General features: G+C 37.6%; 1 long non-coding RNA gene across 2 annotated transcripts; it reads left to right on the top strand.

The window, feature by feature from the left end:
* The first annotated feature begins 2,793 nt into the window (after nt 1–2,793).
* On the top strand, nt 2,794–17,687 carry LOC139118414 (uncharacterized). Of its 2 annotated transcripts, none has more exons than XR_011548702.1 (6): nt 2,794–2,951; nt 3,479–3,529; nt 8,298–8,350; nt 9,610–9,678; nt 13,559–13,633; nt 16,209–17,687. It is a non-coding gene; the product is annotated as an uncharacterized lncRNA (long non-coding RNA). The 2 variants fall into 2 exon arrangements; XR_011548701.1 differs by lacking the exon at nt 16,209–17,687 and adding an exon at nt 13,741–13,829.
* The last annotated feature ends 815 nt before the right edge of the window (nt 17,688–18,502 follow it).

Raw genomic sequence — 18,502 nt, 5'->3', positions numbered from 1 at the left:
GCTTGAATATGTTGCAGTAGCGGACAGATCGAGCAGGAAATCGATCGATCTAGCAGACTACCAACCCCACGGGTGCCTGTGGGGTTGACTGAGTACTGAGATTCCTGTGATAGTTTGTTTCGGCTGAAAATTGCAGGAAAGATTCATGCGACAAGTTTTAGGAAACTAGTCGAGCAATACGTAATACTTAAAGTTGAAAAAGTGAAGCCCAGGCCCGGGAGCCCAGGCTGCAAAGATACAGCAAATGTGGTCGTGAAAGAACGTACTCCCACATCGTGGCCAACTTCATGCGCCCTCTGGTGAGCGAGACTGTGCGAGATCCACATGTTTATGTGAGAATACCCACATTACAATGAGTATGAAAAACCACCTCGACTTTTCAAGTTACTGCCGCTGCTCGTTGCAAGATTCCGTTTGAACAATTTTCCGTGTACTTTCCGGACATTGCTGTTTTGTAATTTCTGACTTACATTGACCTCTAACTAAAGCAACTTCAGTGGTGTGGATGCTACATGCCTTTCGACCGGCGCTAAGGTACGTCCGTCTCTCTGGAACTGTGACATCGAATGCTCCGCGGACTGGATCGGCGGAGTGACGTCGGTAGGTGAAACGCATGCCAGCGAGGTGAATGAGAGATCAGACGATACAGAAGAGCGAATGATACAGAAATTGTGTGGAAAAAAGCAGAACTAAAAGCTATGTCATTTATGTATATTGACACTTTTAATATTGTTTTGGTGGTTGAAAAATCCGAACCCCTTCACGGCGCTGTGACGCAAAAATGACGTCCGGAGGATGGTGCGTAACAGAGGTAACAGTGGCGTTTTTGAGCTCTTGTGTTATTGGAAATTTTTGTACTTGAAAAGTAAGTTTTGTCCACCAAATTGTACCCATCCATCGTTGTTAATCAACCAACGCTATTTTTGAGAAGGACTTAGCGTTTGTTCTTGTTTCCTGAACTGTAAATCGACTTGTGAAGTTTTTGGACCGTGCGGTACGTGACGTCGACGTATTTCCAAGATGGCCGCCGCTGTCAAAGCCAGGAGTACTACAAGAAGAGGATCTGCAAAAGCTGACAAAGAAACAGCAGACCAAACGTACGAATGCGGCACATGCAGGAAAATTGTCAAAGATGACTCCGCAGTAGCTATGCTAAACTAACACTAGAGGGCGCAATTCCCTAACCTTCGGGTCAAAGCTGAATTTCCCAGCTGTGCATCGGGTGTCAGTTACGCATTCGCTCTCCATGAGACGACGTCGTTGAGACTTTCCTCTTACAAGACTCTTTAGTTTTTGTTGTAAATTTGGTGAACTGCGCCGATTTTTCAGTGAACTGACCAGTTTTGGGTAGGTTTTCTTCTTTTGAAATCTTTGAATATTGCCACCTCCTCAAGTGAAGGGAGTTCACAAACGAAACTACCTGACATATGCGTATCATAGACTATTTTCCCGCGGACAATTTGTGCTAATTTGGGGCGGCATGGTCAACAGGTCAAAAATGGCAGTTTTATATTCCTCGTGGATTTGTTCATTGAAATGACGGTAAATGAATTGTAATGTTTTTTATTACCCCTGAAATACATCATTAAGTTTTCAGAAAGCGAATTTGCAGGTCAATGGGCATGAACTACGGTTTGCCGAGGTATTGCAACGGACCTCCATGATAGTTAGAACAAAAGAACATCGATTGCACTTGGCCTCATTAACCTAACAATAATTTCATCCATATATGGAAGAAAGTCAAGGCTGGAGGTTAAATATTTGCATATAACATTTCATACATTTGCATATAACAGTTTGCAACAAGTGGACATGGACTTCAGATGTTGAATGCAATGCAATGCTATGACTTTCACCTTGTGTTTTTTTTTAGCAAACCATACCACATTTGCAGAGGATAACAAGAATAAGGACGTGATTGTTGGTAAGTTTACATTTATTTAACTTCATCTACAAATTTTAAATGAAGCGGACTTTTGTAAAACGGTGACTTAAATAAAGTAGGAGTGACAGTTTCAATGCCACACCCATTTATCAACTGTATTAATAAAAGGTTTATGACATAAAGGTTAATTCACCGATACTTTTTAACAACATTTGCTACGTATGTCAGAAGCAGTGTCACTATGTACATCACATACAGCAATGGTAATTTTGTACAAACAAGGATGGTATATTGCACACATTTTTTTAACAACAAAAGTGTAAGGCAAGTATGTAAAGCAGGAGAATGGCTCACCATGTTTAAGTCATGTAGCAGTCATCTGTTCCATTAGTCCTGTTTCAAAATGACCTACATGACACGTCCTACACACATGTACTGCATGCTCTGATTGGTTAATCCGCTTCTCTAAGGTCCACTTTCGGAGCAGTCATTGGAGGGACCTCATGTGTTAGGTCTCATTATTATGTATTATTCAATTTACAGCTTCCTGATTGGTTAATGTGTAGGTCCGGTCCTCCAGTGTTCACTGCCTCATTATGCAATGTCCCATGTACTTTTGGATGATGCCTGCACGTGGTCGCAGCTCGATCCCAGTATAAGAAAGGTACTCATGCCGAGTATTTGTCAAAATATCTAGTTAGATTTGACCTTGTTCGAGAGTTCCTTCACTATTCATGGCATTTTATGTGATACTGTGAATTATACATGAATTAAATATTGCCAGGAGAAATTTTTAGCTCCCATAGCCATATGTATATATGGCAATGGAAGCTATTCTTATAGGCTAGGAAAATGTCTGTATGTAGCTATGCTAAACTAACACTAGAGGGCGCAATTCCCTAACCTTCGGGTCAAAGCTGAATTTCCCAGCTGTGCATCGGGTGTCAGTTACGCATTCGCTCTCCATGAGACGACGTCGTTGAGACTTTCCTCTTACAAGACTCTTTAGTTTTTGTTGTAAATTTGGTGAACTGCGCCGATTTTTCAGTGAACTGACCAGTTTTGGGTAGGTTTTCTTCTTTTGAAATCTTTGAATATTGCCACCTCCTCAAGTGAAGGGAGTTCACAAACGAAACTACGTGACATATGCGTATCATAGACTATTTTCCCGCGGACAATTTGTGCTAATTTGGGGCGGCATGGTCAACAGGTCAAAAATGGCAGTTTTATATTCCTCGTGGATTTGTTCATTGAAATGACGGTAAATGAATTGTAATGTTTTTTATTACCCCTGAAATACATCATTAAGTTTTCAGAAAGCGAATTTGCAGGTCAATGGGCATGAACTACGGTTTGCCGAGGTATTGCAACGGACCTCCATGATAGTTAGAACAAAAGAACATCGATTGCACTTGGCCTCATTAACCTAACAATAATTTCATCCATATATGGAAGAAAGTCAAGGCTGGAGGTTAAATATTTGCATATAACATTTCATACATTTGCATATAACAGTTTGCAACAAGTGGACATGGACTTCAGATGTTGAATGCAATGCAATGCTAAGACTTTCACCTTTTATTTTTTTTTTAGCAAACCATACCACATTTGCAGAGGATAACAAGAATAAGGACGTGATTGTTGGTAAGTTTACATTTATTTAACTTCATCTACAAATTTTAAATGAAGCGGACTTTTGTAAAACGGTGACTTAAATAAAGTAGGAGTGACAGTTTCAATGCCACACCCATTTATCAACTGTATTAATAAAAGGTTTATGACATAAAGGTTAATTCACTGATATTTTTTAACAACATTTGCTACGTATGTCAGAAGCAGTGTCACTATGTACATCACATACAGCAATGGTAATTTTGTACAAACAAGGATGGTATATTGCACACATTTTTTTAACAACAAAAGTGTAAGGCAAGTATGTAAAGCAGGAGAATGGCTCACCATGTTTAAGTCATGTAGCAGTCATCTGTTCCATTAGTCCTGTTTCAAAATGACCTACATGACACGTCCTACACACATGTACTGCATGCTCTGATTGGTTAATCCGCTTCTCTAAGGTCCACTTTCGGAGCAGTCATTGGAGGGACCTCATGTGTTAGGTCTCATTATTATGTATTATTCAATTTACAGCTTCCTGATTGGTTAATGTGTAGGTCCGGTCCTCCAGTGTTCACTGCCTCATTATGCAATGTCCCATGTACTTTTGGATGATGCCTGCACGTGGTCGCAGCTCGATACCAGTATAAGAAAGGTACTCATGCCGAGTGTTTGTCAAAATATCTAGTTAGGTTTGACCTTGTTAGAGAGTTCCTTCACTATTCATGGCATTTTATGTGATACTGTGAGTTATACATGAATTAAATATTGCCAGGAGAAATTTTTAGCTCCCATAGCCATATGTATATATGGCAATGGAAGCTATTCTTATAGGCTAGGAAAATGTCTGTATGTATGTATGTCTGTATGTCTGTATGTCTGTGTGTCTGTATGTCTGTATGTCTGTATGTCTGTATGTCTGTCCGTCAACATCAAAAACTCCAAAACCGCTGTACATTTCATCTTGATATTTGGTGTGTACATGGATGATGGGCTGTAGATGAGATTTTGTTCAAATGAAGTTGTCATTGCCAAAAATATGCAAATTAAGTGAAAAAATGTAAAAACAGTCAAAATTGAAAAAACTCAATAACCACTGAGCAGATTACATGAAAAATTAGCATGTAAGTACTTTGGGCTGACATGAAATGATTGTGCGCATCTTGGGTCAGTATCTTGGATTTGCTATTTTTCATGAATTTTTTTGTAATTTTCTCCCATTTTTGGTCAAAAAATCTCCTGCTCTGAAACCACAAGTCCGATTGATTTGAAACTTGGTATGGAAGTGCATAGGAGTGACCTTTCCCAAATTTGGGCAAACCGTGGTGAAATTTGCATATTTTTAGTTTACACGTCCATAGACTCCCATGTATAAGGCAGATCTCCATAGACTCCCATGTATAAGGCCACAAAAAATAAAAATTAGTTTCTCATCGTATTCATATTGCAAAAAGGATGCAGTGACACAATTTTTAGTCCCCACGGATGAAGTCCAGTGAGCTTATAGATTGGGTCATGTCCGTCTGTTCGTCCATCCGTGAGTCTATCCGTTCACGCAGATATCTCGGATATTTTGACAAAATGTCATGTGACCTTGATGACCTTTGATCTCAAATATACATATTTGTCCATAACTCAGTAACCACAAGTGCTACCACCCTTCATATATGGTATGATGGGACAGCTTATGACGCCACATATTGTACCTCATTAATTATGCACATATCTAATTTTGAGCGAGCCAATAGAGCTAGAGGTCTGATTTTTGGTATATAGGGATAACTTAGCAAAACAATTTTTTTGACAAAATTGTCACGTGACCTCGGTGACCTTTGACCTCAAATATACATATTTGTCCATAACTCAGTAACCACAAGTGCTACAGCCTTCATGTATGGTATGATGGGACACCTTATGACGCCACATATTGTACCTCATTAATTATGCGCATATCTAATTTTGAGCGAGCCAATAGAGCGAGAGGTCTGATTTTTGGTATATAGGGATAACTTAGCAAAACAATTTTTTTGACAAAATGTCACGTGACCTCGGTGACCTTTGACCTCAAATATACATATTTGTCCATAACTCAGTAACCACAAGTGCTACGGCCTTCATGTATGGTATGATGGGACACCTTATGACGCCACATATTGTACCTCATTACTTATGCACATATCTAATTTTGAGCGAGCCAATAGAGCTAGAGGTCTGATTTTTGGTATATAGGGATAACTTAGCAATACAATTTTTTGACAAAATGTCACGTGACCTCTGTGACCTTTGACCTCAAATATACATATTTGTCCATAACTCAGTAACCACAAGTGCTACACCCTTCATGTATGGTATGATGGGACACCTTATGACGCCACATATTGTACCTCATTACTTATGTGCATATCTAATTTTGAGCGAGCCAATAGAGCTGGATGTCTGATTTTTGGTATATAGGGATAACTTAGCAATACAATTTTTTTGACAAAATGTCAAGTGACCTCGGTGACCTTTGACCTCAAATATACATATTTGTCCATAACTCAGTAACCACAAGTGCTACACCCTTCATGTATGGTATGATGGGACAGCTTATGACGCCACATATTGTACCTCATTAATTATGCACATATCTAATTTTGAGCGAGCCAATAGAGCTAGAGGTCTGATTTTTGGTATATAGGGATAACTTAGCAAAACAATTTTTTTGACAAAATTGTCACGTGACCTCGGTGACCTTTGACCTCAAATATACATATTTGTCCATAACTCAGTAACCACAAGTGCTATACCCTTCATGTTTGGTATGATTGGACACCTTATGACGCCACATACTGTACCTCAATAATTATGCGCATATCTCATTCTGAGCGAGCCAATAGAGCTGGATGTCTGATTTTTGGTATATAGGGATAACTATAGGAGAGAAATTTTTTGACCAAATGTCATGTGACCTCGATGACCTTTTACCTAAAATATATGTTTATGTCAATAAATAAGTAACCACAAGTGCTATGTCCTTTGTATTTAGTAGTATGGGAGACCTTATGACAACACACGCTTTACCTCATTAATTATGTACACATCTAATTCTGGGCAAGCGAATAGAGCTAGAGATCGGATATTTTGGCATATAGGATTAATTAGCAATATTTTTTTTCAAAATGTCATGTGACCTCGATGACCTTTAAACCTTGATTATACATATATATGCATATTTCAGTAACCACAAGTTCTATACCCTCCAATTTTGATAGGATATTAGACCTTAAGATGTCACATCTTGTACCTCATTTATAATGCGCATATGTATTTCTTGGCTGGCCAATACTGCTAGAGGTCTGATCTTTTTTCCCGATTTAGAACCATAACTTAGACATGCCTCATGTGTTTCAAATTGGGAACAACGACATAGACCTGTGTGCCCATAGATCTCAACATATACACTCCAGTGATACTTCTTAATGACCACATTTTCCTGCCCCATCAAGACTAATACTCCTATTACAAGTGGGGACTATGTCATTGTAAATGACTTGTTGAGTTAATGGTTGTATCACAGTATTCGATATATCTAATTCTGTATTTTTTCCATTTTATATTCTGAATAATTACATTAAACATATTTCACTGTCTCCAGTACATTTCATTTAAGTATTTTCACTTCATGCACTTTATCCCTTTCACACATGTTCAAATATCTGACCAGAGAACAAACACTTAATAGTCCAGGATGGGAGCTACAGTGTCATTGACGCTATTTTGTCCTTTTCCCTGCGGTAGTTGGTTGAAATGAGCTTCTGACGCCTGAAACCGTGACGTAATTTTTGTTACGTAATGCCTTGAAGCTCTATTGTTTCCTCTTGTCATTCACAGGCCTCACTGTTGTCGATGCGGCCAATGCCCCCATCAAATCAAAATGAAAATTAAAAGCGTGAACTTTGTACGTAACCAACAATTGGAAAACAATGAGCCAACATGCCTGTAATGCTATATTTGGTTCAAGTCGATGAATTTAAAAAAAATAAAATCATTTATAATAGTTTCTCTTGTGTCTGTCCAATTTCGTACAAAACTATTCGGAATTTGGTAGCCCAGGCCATGTTTTTCCTAGCGATTGAATGCGCTACCTTTTGAGTCTGCGCAGCATAATGAGTTAGTTTCTGCCGGATTCCGGGTGAAGCTCCCCTGGATAGCGTTCACCCGACTCATCGCGTCCACTCCACTCACGCGCGCGTTTCACACGAAAGCAAAATACGTATCGTTGCGTTCACTCCTCTCAAACATTATCAAATCACAGACTTGAACCGAGTCTACTTAATGCATAAAGGGACAGAGATAAGTAAAAACATGGATATTTAACGTATGAAGGTTTGTCGGGCAATTTTCGTTGTAAGTTTCGGCCGATCAGTGAACATCACGAATAACGTATTACTTCAGCGGTAGCCAGGAAGCACGTGAGACATTGCATAATGAGGCAGTGAACACTGGAGGACCGGACCTACACATTAACCATCAGGGAGCTGTAAAGTGAATAATACATAGTAATGAGACCTAACGCATGAGGTCCCACCATTTAGAGTAACGCAAATGGACCTTAAATTACCAGATGAACCAATCACTGATGTTGGTACATATGCCATGGACCTGACTTATGAAACAGGACTACTGAAACATAAGAGATATTCCCGGGCTGTGCAGTATAAAATGTTATTTACAATATAGCTTTGAAGTGGTTGAAAGCCTGTACATTCACTGACACATTTTTAAAGCTTTGGAAAAACTTTTATAACATATACAGGTAGAGTTCCAGACAGCTTTTGTACTTGTGAAATCCAAAGAGTGTAGTATAAGGTAAGTTAATGGTTCAGTACAACATCTTGTCATTCCACATGTACATGTAATTTCTGAACTTCCCATTAGAAATGTGTGCCTTCCATTTTTTTTCTAAAAGTATAATATTATCAGTGAGTTATGACACTGCCAAGTACTTGTTGTTTGGAATACAATTTTATAATGTCATGATCTCAACATATGTTAACGTAATGTAAACTTGATCTTAGTACATTTAGTTTTTATAATTCTCTGCACAAAACATTTCCATCCATTCAGCACAAATAAAATATATCTATACTCTTGTTTGTCAAAGCTCTTCATAAAAACCCATTTATGAAACTTATTTTTTAAAGTAAAGTTATTTTTGAAATGTTGATGAGTCCTGCACCAGCATGACATTCATTCCAAATAGCACAAAATGTTTGTTGTTTATTACCACTGTTTTGATTTAATAAGCACTAAATACTGGCACAGTACATGAAGATATAATTGTGCTGTTGCTGATCATGGCATTATTGAATTGTTATTTGTTGTAGGGTTTCAAATGTCATTTACGCCCAAATCAGTAATTAAAATGCAAGAAAGCGGAGATGGATCCATGTTCAAAAGAGCATTTCTAGAAGAAGTTCTTTTCAATGATGTGGAAATTACTTGTCAAGGATCAAAAGAGAGAAAACTGCGTTATTATGTACATCTTTTGCTAAACAGTAGCCTTGGTGGTGTTGTAGGCCACATTATTGAGAAGGTGTTATGCCAATCCTTTGACAATCGGATAGATATAATTGTAATTAATGAATTGAAAGTTACAAAAAAAATATCCATAGTTCATATAGCACATGCCCTTGAGTCTTATGTGTCATACCACCAAAGAAAAATATTTTGTATTATTCCTGATTTGTTTTGGAAATTTCAAAATATTATTTAACTTCAAATTTTGGTTTCATTGATTTTGCATCCGATTCAGGTTTTTCAAATGTGGAAACTGATTCTGATCACAGATAAATATTGTTAGTAAAATTGAATATGAAATAAAAAACTTTTGTTTAAGAAAATGTTACTGGATTGTTGTGCTTTTGTACTGTTTCTATTTTGATACTTGGGATGTTTGATTATTACATCGTTGGGCACCCTGACTGAAATTAATCCATGACATTCAAACATTTGTAAGCTTTTAAAACCAATGCCAAAAGCAATCCATCACTCCAAACCCTATCTAAGTGTACCATGCAAATAATATGGCGAATAAAAATGGAGTGCAATTATGTGTATTGTTTTAGGGAACTGGAAGACAGTCTTCATTTTGAAGATTTGCAAGGTTGTGGCCACCCTCTACAAGACTTCCAAAGGTAAGTTATGCCATAGGCATTCAGAAGTACTGAAGATACTTGACAAACCTGCAAAGGCTATTACTGGATACAATGTCTTTCACCCTTGTGTGATACACCACTATATAATACATGACTGTGCCCCAAAGGCACCCCATATTGTACAGCAAGTTGAAATTTATATTAAATTTGGACAAAAATTCATGTATTTATGTTAGACCATTTGTATTAGTGAACATATGTACTTTTAGTGAATTGTCACACAAGGGTGAAAACTCTGAAAAACAATTTTGTTTATTTTATTGCATAAAGTAGATAAAACATTGCATTCAGTACCATGCCTTCACATACACCTGTACTTTTTATCTATCCTCTCTACACTGTTGTTTTTATTATTTTTTTATTATTTTTTTTTTGTTTTTGTTGTGTCGTCTTTCCTGTCTCCTTTTTTCCTGCAGTAAAGAATGGCTCTCACAAACGAAGATGCCATTAAATTGTTTATTAAATGTCAAAGCGAAAAAGGAGGTGCCCTTGAACAGCGATTGGGGTCAAGTTTCTCCGAAGCCAGTGGCATTCCCTTCTCCAACATCACTTTAATAGCATTAAAAAGTAAATTGTACCGGCTCAAACAAAACCTAAAATCCAAACGTGGGAAGACAAAGGTCAGTGTGATGAAGGAGATCTTTACTATTCCAACAAGTACAACAACAACTAATGTAAAACCCACCAAAAGTCACAGTGACAGTGTTACTTACAAAAGTGTTGCTGAAAATCTTGCTCGTGAAATGTCATCTTTGGAAAAACAACATAACAAAGATAAAGAAATTCAAGGACAAGTGCTTGCAAAAATGCACAAACACCAAAAGGAAAGAAGTGCACTTGTAAAACAGCTCCACCAAGAAAAACATTATCTGAGAAGAAAATTGACGCGCATTCAAAGCAAACTAAAAAAACATGAAGACACCAAAAAGGTTGTCATTAAATTAACCAAAAGTGTGCGAATGTACGAACTAAATGCTCAGAAGAGTGTAGGATTAAGAGCAAGGATGCATCAATTGTCAATTGCAAATAACAGACTACAGTGTTCTTTGAATAACATGAAGCTGGCATATGACCGCATATTAGAAGACAATGTTGTTTTGGCGCAAGATCGAAAGAAATTGGAGATTGAAGTAAAACATCTGGAGGCTCGATGTGAAGACCTAGGAAGCCAAGTTACTGATGACAGCACCATCAAATTATATGATGTCAACAAAAAAGGCTTTACACCAGCACTCATACACTGTGTAATGAACTTATCCAATTTGAATGTTGCATCAACCCGAATCTCAGAAGTTATTGGAGAAGTATTGAGCCTGGCTGGAAAAACACCTGACCGCTTACCATCAAGGCAGACCGTTGATAATTTCATTGATGCGAAAATCCCTGTATGTCAACAACAACTTGGAACATTAACAAGCAAAAGACACACTACTCTACAACAAGATGAAACCCGCAAATTTGGACACACATACAACACATTTGTTATCACCGATGAACACCACAATTCATTCGTTTTAGGGCTACGTGAAATGGCAAATAAGGCATCAACTACAACATTTAATACTTTTCAAACCATACTCAGCGACATTGATGACACCACTTCAAGTTCAACCAGCGAAATCGGCAAACATATACTAACAAACATCCATAATACCATGAGTGACAGAGCCAAGACTAATACAGCTTTCAACATCCTGCTTGAAGAGTACAGAAAACAGATATTACCAGAATTGATCACCAACTGGGCGGAGCTGAACGAAGAAGAACAGCAGTCATGCTCAAAAATGAACAATTTCTTCTGTGGCTTGCATCTCTTAGTCAACTTTGCAGACTCATCAACATACACAATTCATCAATTTGAGCATTCATACAGGGATAGTGTTTCCAGCACCACAACAACGGATGAACAAGCACCTGATCCAAGAAGTGTGAAAGAAGCTGCCTCTGTGCAGCTTGTTCGTATGGCTGCAAAGTGCTTTTCCCGAGGAGGGGATGAACAGTCTGGCTGTTACAGTGAGTTCACAACATATCTACAATCAAATAATATTAAGAACAAGTTAGTCCGTTTTCGAGGGAATCGCTTCAATGTCGTTTTTCTTCTGTCAGCCCTGGTCTTTCACTATAAAAACTACATAACCACATTCCTAACAGACGTACATGGGACAACGAATCTTCTGCAGAAGACCATACTGAAGTACATAGAAGATCCTGTGTGCTTGGCAGGAGTCAAAGTTCTTGGACTTATTGATAAACTCGTTACTGGACCATTTTGGCGTATCCTGGAAGAACCAATCACATTTTGCACCTGAACACCACCTATCAATCACTTCTCACCTATTTCACTGAGACATCACAAATGCAGCAGATTTTCTTACCGGCAACACATGCCGTTCCCCCAACATTACACCATCCAAGATGTTCTTCAATCCCTGGTACAGCCTAATGAGGAAATCGACAAGATTGCTCTTCCAATGGCGCAGAATATATCGATAACACTGAAAACACTTCTAACACGAGCCATCAAAGACCACTTACCGCTAGGTAAGTTTGATTCACCCACAGACACACTGCAAAGCACAACAACATCTGTACCAACCACAAACAAACTTCCTGAATTTGTATTCGGCATGTTGGACTATCTGTTACGGTATCGTCCACATGCCTCCACACTAGCACATGAATCTTTCATCATGTATTCAGTGAACCAAACGGATTCTTGGTTACACCAACTACCGCAACATGAAAGAGACATTGATAACAGAAGCAAGAACAGGAGGACGTAACCTAAGATCACAGTTCAAAGGTCGCTGTGCTGAAATTCAAAGAGAGCGAATTAGAATAATGCGGGAAAAGCAACAAACGATTGAAAAGAAGAGACGAAAGCAACTAAAGCAGAAGTCTGACCTGACTGACAAAATAACATACTTTGGTTTGTGGCAGACTGAAGAAGAAGTTAATGCTAAACTCCAGGAAATACATACCGTCAAAGAAAAAAAGGAAGCACTAAAAGTTCAGTTACAGTTTCGTAAGACTGTACTTCAACAACAGCCAAGTCAGACTGCTCTTTACAATCTGTCATCCAAAAATCAGCATGGGAAATACACTCAATTACCTGTCAACACACTAAAAGAAAATTTAGTTTCATTAATCAATGAAGCATGCACCAGGGGCCCACTGCATGAACAGTCTTCAGAACGCACACCGTTACTTGTTGGCAAATTTGTGGAACACAGATTTGAAGATGGACTTACCTTCAATGGCAGAGTTATAAATGTGGTCCCAGGTTTCATCTCTTGGTATAACATCAAATATGATGGAGATCCTGCCATATACACATATGAACTACAGGAAGACTACCAGGATGGATGTTTACGAATAATTCCTGAAGGCAGCTATTAATGTACAGGTACTTTTACCAGAGTGTACCTATGTCACCAATTTAAACACCCCAACCATTAACCCATATAAAAATGATAAATAACAACCAACCTTTGATAAGTATCCGTGAACAACAGTTAAATCAACTTCTTTACTACTTATTTTCACTTTCAAGTTCATCAAGTGTGTAAATGGTTTTGTGTAAACATGTATACAACATTTGTTGTCTACTCTGCAGTGTACTGTATCTATTGAATTGCAAAGGTAAGTCTCTGTGTATAGACTAATTTAAGTGTAGCAACTGTGTAGTACTGTTACTGTTTTAATTGTAAATGTCCTTTTTTGTCCTGTAGTGATCACATTTTCCTTATTTAACAATCACAACAACTGCCATTAACCCATCACACATTGTTAATGGTACTTGATATTTGAAATCATTGTGTACTTGTGTATCATTCTAATCAAGTTCCCATCTTTTTAGTTATACTTTCAGTGCTGGTGTGAAGTAGAGGATGGTAGTGGTGTAACTTGGAAGTTGGCTCCAAAGCAGTACAAGGTAAATATTTAGTGTTGAGTTTCTCCAACGGTTTTCATCAGTGGTTTTTGATATTTGAAATCATTGTGTACTTGTGTATCATTCTGATCAAGTTCTTATCTTTTTAGTTATACTTTCAGTGCTGGTGTGACGTAGAGGATGGTAGTGGTATAACTTGGAAGTTGGCTCCAAAGCAGTACAAGGTAAATATTTAGTGTTGAGTTTCTCCAACGGTTTTCATCAGTGGTTTTTACCTTCTCGTGTCTATTTATAGACAGAGAAGGTATTAGAGTTGAAACCAGTATGCTGGTGTCAACTACTTCCGTCTGTCAATACTTCCGTCTGTCAAGATCCGTTGACGTCATGCCATTGTGATGGGTCATATCATAAACTGGTGGGGGTGTTCATGGTTCAGGTTGAGGTGTAGGGGAACGATTTGAGCTGTGACAAAATCAAAAGGGACTCAGCGGCATAGCCACAGTGTTACATGTAAGCCTTTCTCCAAGGTTCTTAGTTGACTACAATCTATTACAGACTACTGAGCTGACGTTAGGGGTACTCACTTTGTGTTTGCTCACCCTGTGTGCACTAGTGTTTGGTACTGAGTTGCGTGGATAATCCCCTCATGGCCTCACGTGATATGGGCCTGTTGCATAATCTGCAGTAGATCATATGCCTCTGAGTCTGAAAACGGTCATTGTGTAAGCCTGTCGGCATTTTCCTTGCATTTTTTCTCATTTAATTTTGCAAAATATCGGCGAGTACCTCAATATTTCAAGACAACTCTTTCTTCCCAATCGTTTCCTTGAGTTTCAGAGTCATATGAACGAAAATGAGTGAAAGTTTTAGACAGGAAAATCGGACGTCGGCCATGTTCAATGTTTACAGTACAATCAGAAGTTTATGTGGAGGAATTATTAAACTAACAAACACTATTCATGATGCCCGCCCTCTAGAGGCAGACCTTCCTATATGAAGTACAACATTTGATGCTTGTGGAAAGCTTGACCACACAAAGGAGCATTTTAACTTTTAGAAAATGACAAATTGAATAAGAAGCTATTCTGAAATGTCAAATACTGAGAAAAAATGGGCAAATATTCAAAATAAACAGGTTAACTGACTGGTCAGCTATAAAAAACAATGAAAATGTTTATGATCAAAAGTTTTTGAGATGCGCACATTTTAACAAATACAGAAATTATTAACATTATAAATATAAGACCAAACTATTTTTTCAGGGATGGGACAGGTTGGAAATGAGGGGTGAGAGACAAAGGCACTCCTATTGCTGCATGTGGATGCAGCCACACCATTTCATTTACAGCATACTTATTCACTGTGTTGTGTTCAAGTTCCATATTGTACTGACTGTCATACAAGGATAACATAAGCAAATCAAATCAAATTAGAAAAGGATCAATGCTGTTGTGTGGATTTTGCTGAACACGGCTGATTTTAATATTTCGCCCTACATATTTGGTATCCAGCAAAGGCATATTTTGATGTAAAGTCAAAATTAACACTACATTGCTGACAATATATGTTACCGTTTCTGCATGAACTTTTCTTTTTTAAATTATAGAAAGTACTTCGAACAAATTAACAATTTTCGTGATGTCAACCCATGATTTTACATCACAAAGACTGTAATTCTGCCATTTTTTTTTTATATTTTTCAGTCATTTTATAAATTTTGCACTGCACAAGATGATTGAACAAATTGCAATGTTTGAATTTGTAAACTCAAAGAATAAAAATCCTTTGGTCACAGATTAAATTATTTTTTGAAAAGAAATTTACTCTTAAACACTTTTAGCATATATTCTTTACACGGTCATGTATTTCAAGGAAAATATGCCTATTAAAAACAGTAATTTCTTCACTTTCAATTTCTTTTGAATACTATGACAATTATCAGCCATGAGGTTTTACAAACACAAGACCAGATAAGCGTTTTTCATCATTTCCACAGGACTCTTTGGAATATCCCTTAAAAACAGTTAAAAGTGACTTAAAATGATCACTTGGTATACATTTAATTTACAGATGCCAGGTTGTGTATTTCACATGCACTCAGGTCAGTAGGGAAGTGCGTCATTACTATTTTGGACTGTTAATTCTTATTTCTGAATTATTTAACCCTTTTTCCACACTGAACTATCTTTAGGCAGTTTATACTGTAGCTTAGAATTTTTTTTGATTGATGTATTTAATCATCTTTTGGGTTCTTTGGGTCCATATCTCACCTCATGCCCCTACATCATCAACTATTTACCAATAACGCCATGCCAACAACCAATTACCTGACCTGGCCACACATTAGAGAAGGTACAGCGTCATTGACGGTATTTTTGATATTTGAAATCATTGTGTACTTGTGTATCATTCTGATCAAGTTCTTATCTTTTTAGTTATACTTTCAGTGCTGGTGTGACGTAGAGGATGGTAGTGGTATAACTTGGAAGTTGGCTCCAAAGCAGTACAAGGTAAATATTTAGTGTTGAGTTTCTCCAACGGTTTTCATCAGTGGTTTTTGATATTTGAAATCATTGTGTACTTGTGTATCATTCTAATCAAGTTCCCATCTTTTTAGTTATACTTTTCAGTGCTGGTGTGAAGTAGAGGATGGTAGTGGTGTAACTTGGAAGTTATCTCCTAAGCAGTACAAGGTAAATATTTAGTGTTTTCATGTGACAAAACTGTAATAAATTACATATTATTCCCTGAAAAGTATTGGCGTACCTTAGTTTGCCCTAACGGAAGGCAAAGTGAGCTAAGAAACGTGAATTATATAACGTTTACTAATGGATAGCTCTCATTGGCTGTAGGATGTCAATGACCTTTGACCTCAATACATCTTGTACATGACAAATTATTGCAATGGTCATCTCAAAACTAGTCATACTCCATCAAATGTCACTACATAGTCTTATTTTTTTCATTTATGCCCTGTATTGCTGTGTTGTTACTTTTCAGCTATATTTGGAAAAATGGAGTGTTTGACGTCCTTTGCAAATGTGACCCATGTACTTGCAGGAAGACATGTTTTGAAGAAGTCTCAGTATTTTTGTGTTAGTCAGCCTACAAACTGCCTGTTCAGTATGCTCACATGACCAAAACTCATTTGCATAATAATAGCTTAGCATACCTACTGGCAGTATGTATGTCTGTATGTCTGTGTGTCTGTATGTCTGTATGTCTGTATGTCTGTATGTCTGTCCGTCAACATCAAAAACTCCAAAACCGCTGTACATTTCATCTTGATATTTGGTGTGTACATGGATGATGGGCTGTAGATGAGATTTTGTTCAAATGAAGTTGTCATTGCCAAAAATATGCAAATTAAGTGAAAAAATGTAAAAACAGTCAAAATTGAAAAAACTCAATAACCACTGAGCAGATTACATGAAAAATTAGCATGTAAGTACTTTGGGCTGACATGAAATGATTGTGCGCATCTTGGGTCAGTATCTTGGATTTGCTATTTTTCATGAATTTTTTTGTAATTTTCTCCCATTTTTGGTCAAAAAATCTCCTGCTCTGAAACCACAAGTCCGATTGATTTGAAACTTGGTATGGAAGTGCATAGGAGTGACCTTTCCCAAATTTGGGCAAACCGTGGTGAAATTTGCATATTTTTAGTTTACACGTCCATAGACTCCCATGTATAAGGCAGATCTCCATAGACTCCCATGTATAAGGCCACAAAAAATAAAAATTTAGTTTCTCATCGTATTCATATTGCAAAAAGGATGCAGTGACACAATTTTTAGTCCCCACGGATGAAGTCCAGTGAGCTTATAGATTGGGTCATGTCCGTCTGTTCGTCCATCCGTGAGTCTATCCGTTCACGCAGATATCTCGGATATTTTGACAAAATGTCATGTGACCTTGATGACCTTTGATCTCAAATATACATATTTGTCCATAACTCAGTAACCACAAGTGCTACCACCCTTCATATATGGTATGATGGGACAGCTTATGACGCCACATATTGTACCTCATTAATTATGCACATATCTAATTTTGAGCGAGCCAATAGAGCTAGAGGTCTGATTTTTGGTATATAGGGATGACTTAGCAAAACAATTTTTTTGACAAAATGTCACGTGACTTCGGTGACCTTTGACCTCAAATATACATATTTGTCCATAACTCAGTAACCACAAGTGCTACAGCCTTCATGTATGGTATGATGGGACACCTTATGACGCCACATATTGTACCTCATTAATTATGCGCATATCTAATTTTGAGCGAGCCAATAGAGCTAGAGGTCTGATTTTTGGTATATAGGGATAACTTAGCAAAACAATTTTTTTGACAAAATGTCACGTGACCTCGTGACCTTTGACCTCAAATATACATATTTGTCCATAACTCAGTAACCACAAGTGCTACACCCTTCATGTATGGTATGATGGGACACCTTATGACGCCACATATTGTACCTCATTACTTATGCACATATCTAATTTTGAGCGAGCCAATAGAGCTAGAGGTCTGATTTTTGGTATATAGGGATAACTTAGCAATACAATTTTTTGACAAAATGTCACGTGACCTCTGTGACCTTTGACCTCAAATATACATATTTGTCCATAACTCAGTAACCACAAGTGCTACACCCTTCATGTATGGTATGATGGGACACCTTATGACGCCACATATTGTACCTCATTACTTATGTGCATATCTAATTTTGAGCGAGCCAATAGAGCTAGATGTCTGATTTTTGGTATATAGGGATAACTTAGCAATACAATTTTTTTGACAAAATGTCAAGTGACCTCGGTGACCTTTGACCTCAAATATACATATTTGTCCATAACTCAGTAACCACAAGTGCTACACCCTTCATGTATGGTATGATGGGACAGCTTA

Source organism: Ptychodera flava, chromosome 19 (assembly GCF_041260155.1).
Source record: "Ptychodera flava strain L36383 chromosome 19, AS_Pfla_20210202, whole genome shotgun sequence".
In the NCBI taxonomy this organism is placed as follows: Eukaryota; Metazoa; Hemichordata; class Enteropneusta; family Ptychoderidae; genus Ptychodera; species Ptychodera flava.
This window is presented reverse-complemented; position numbering and strand designations above follow the sequence as displayed.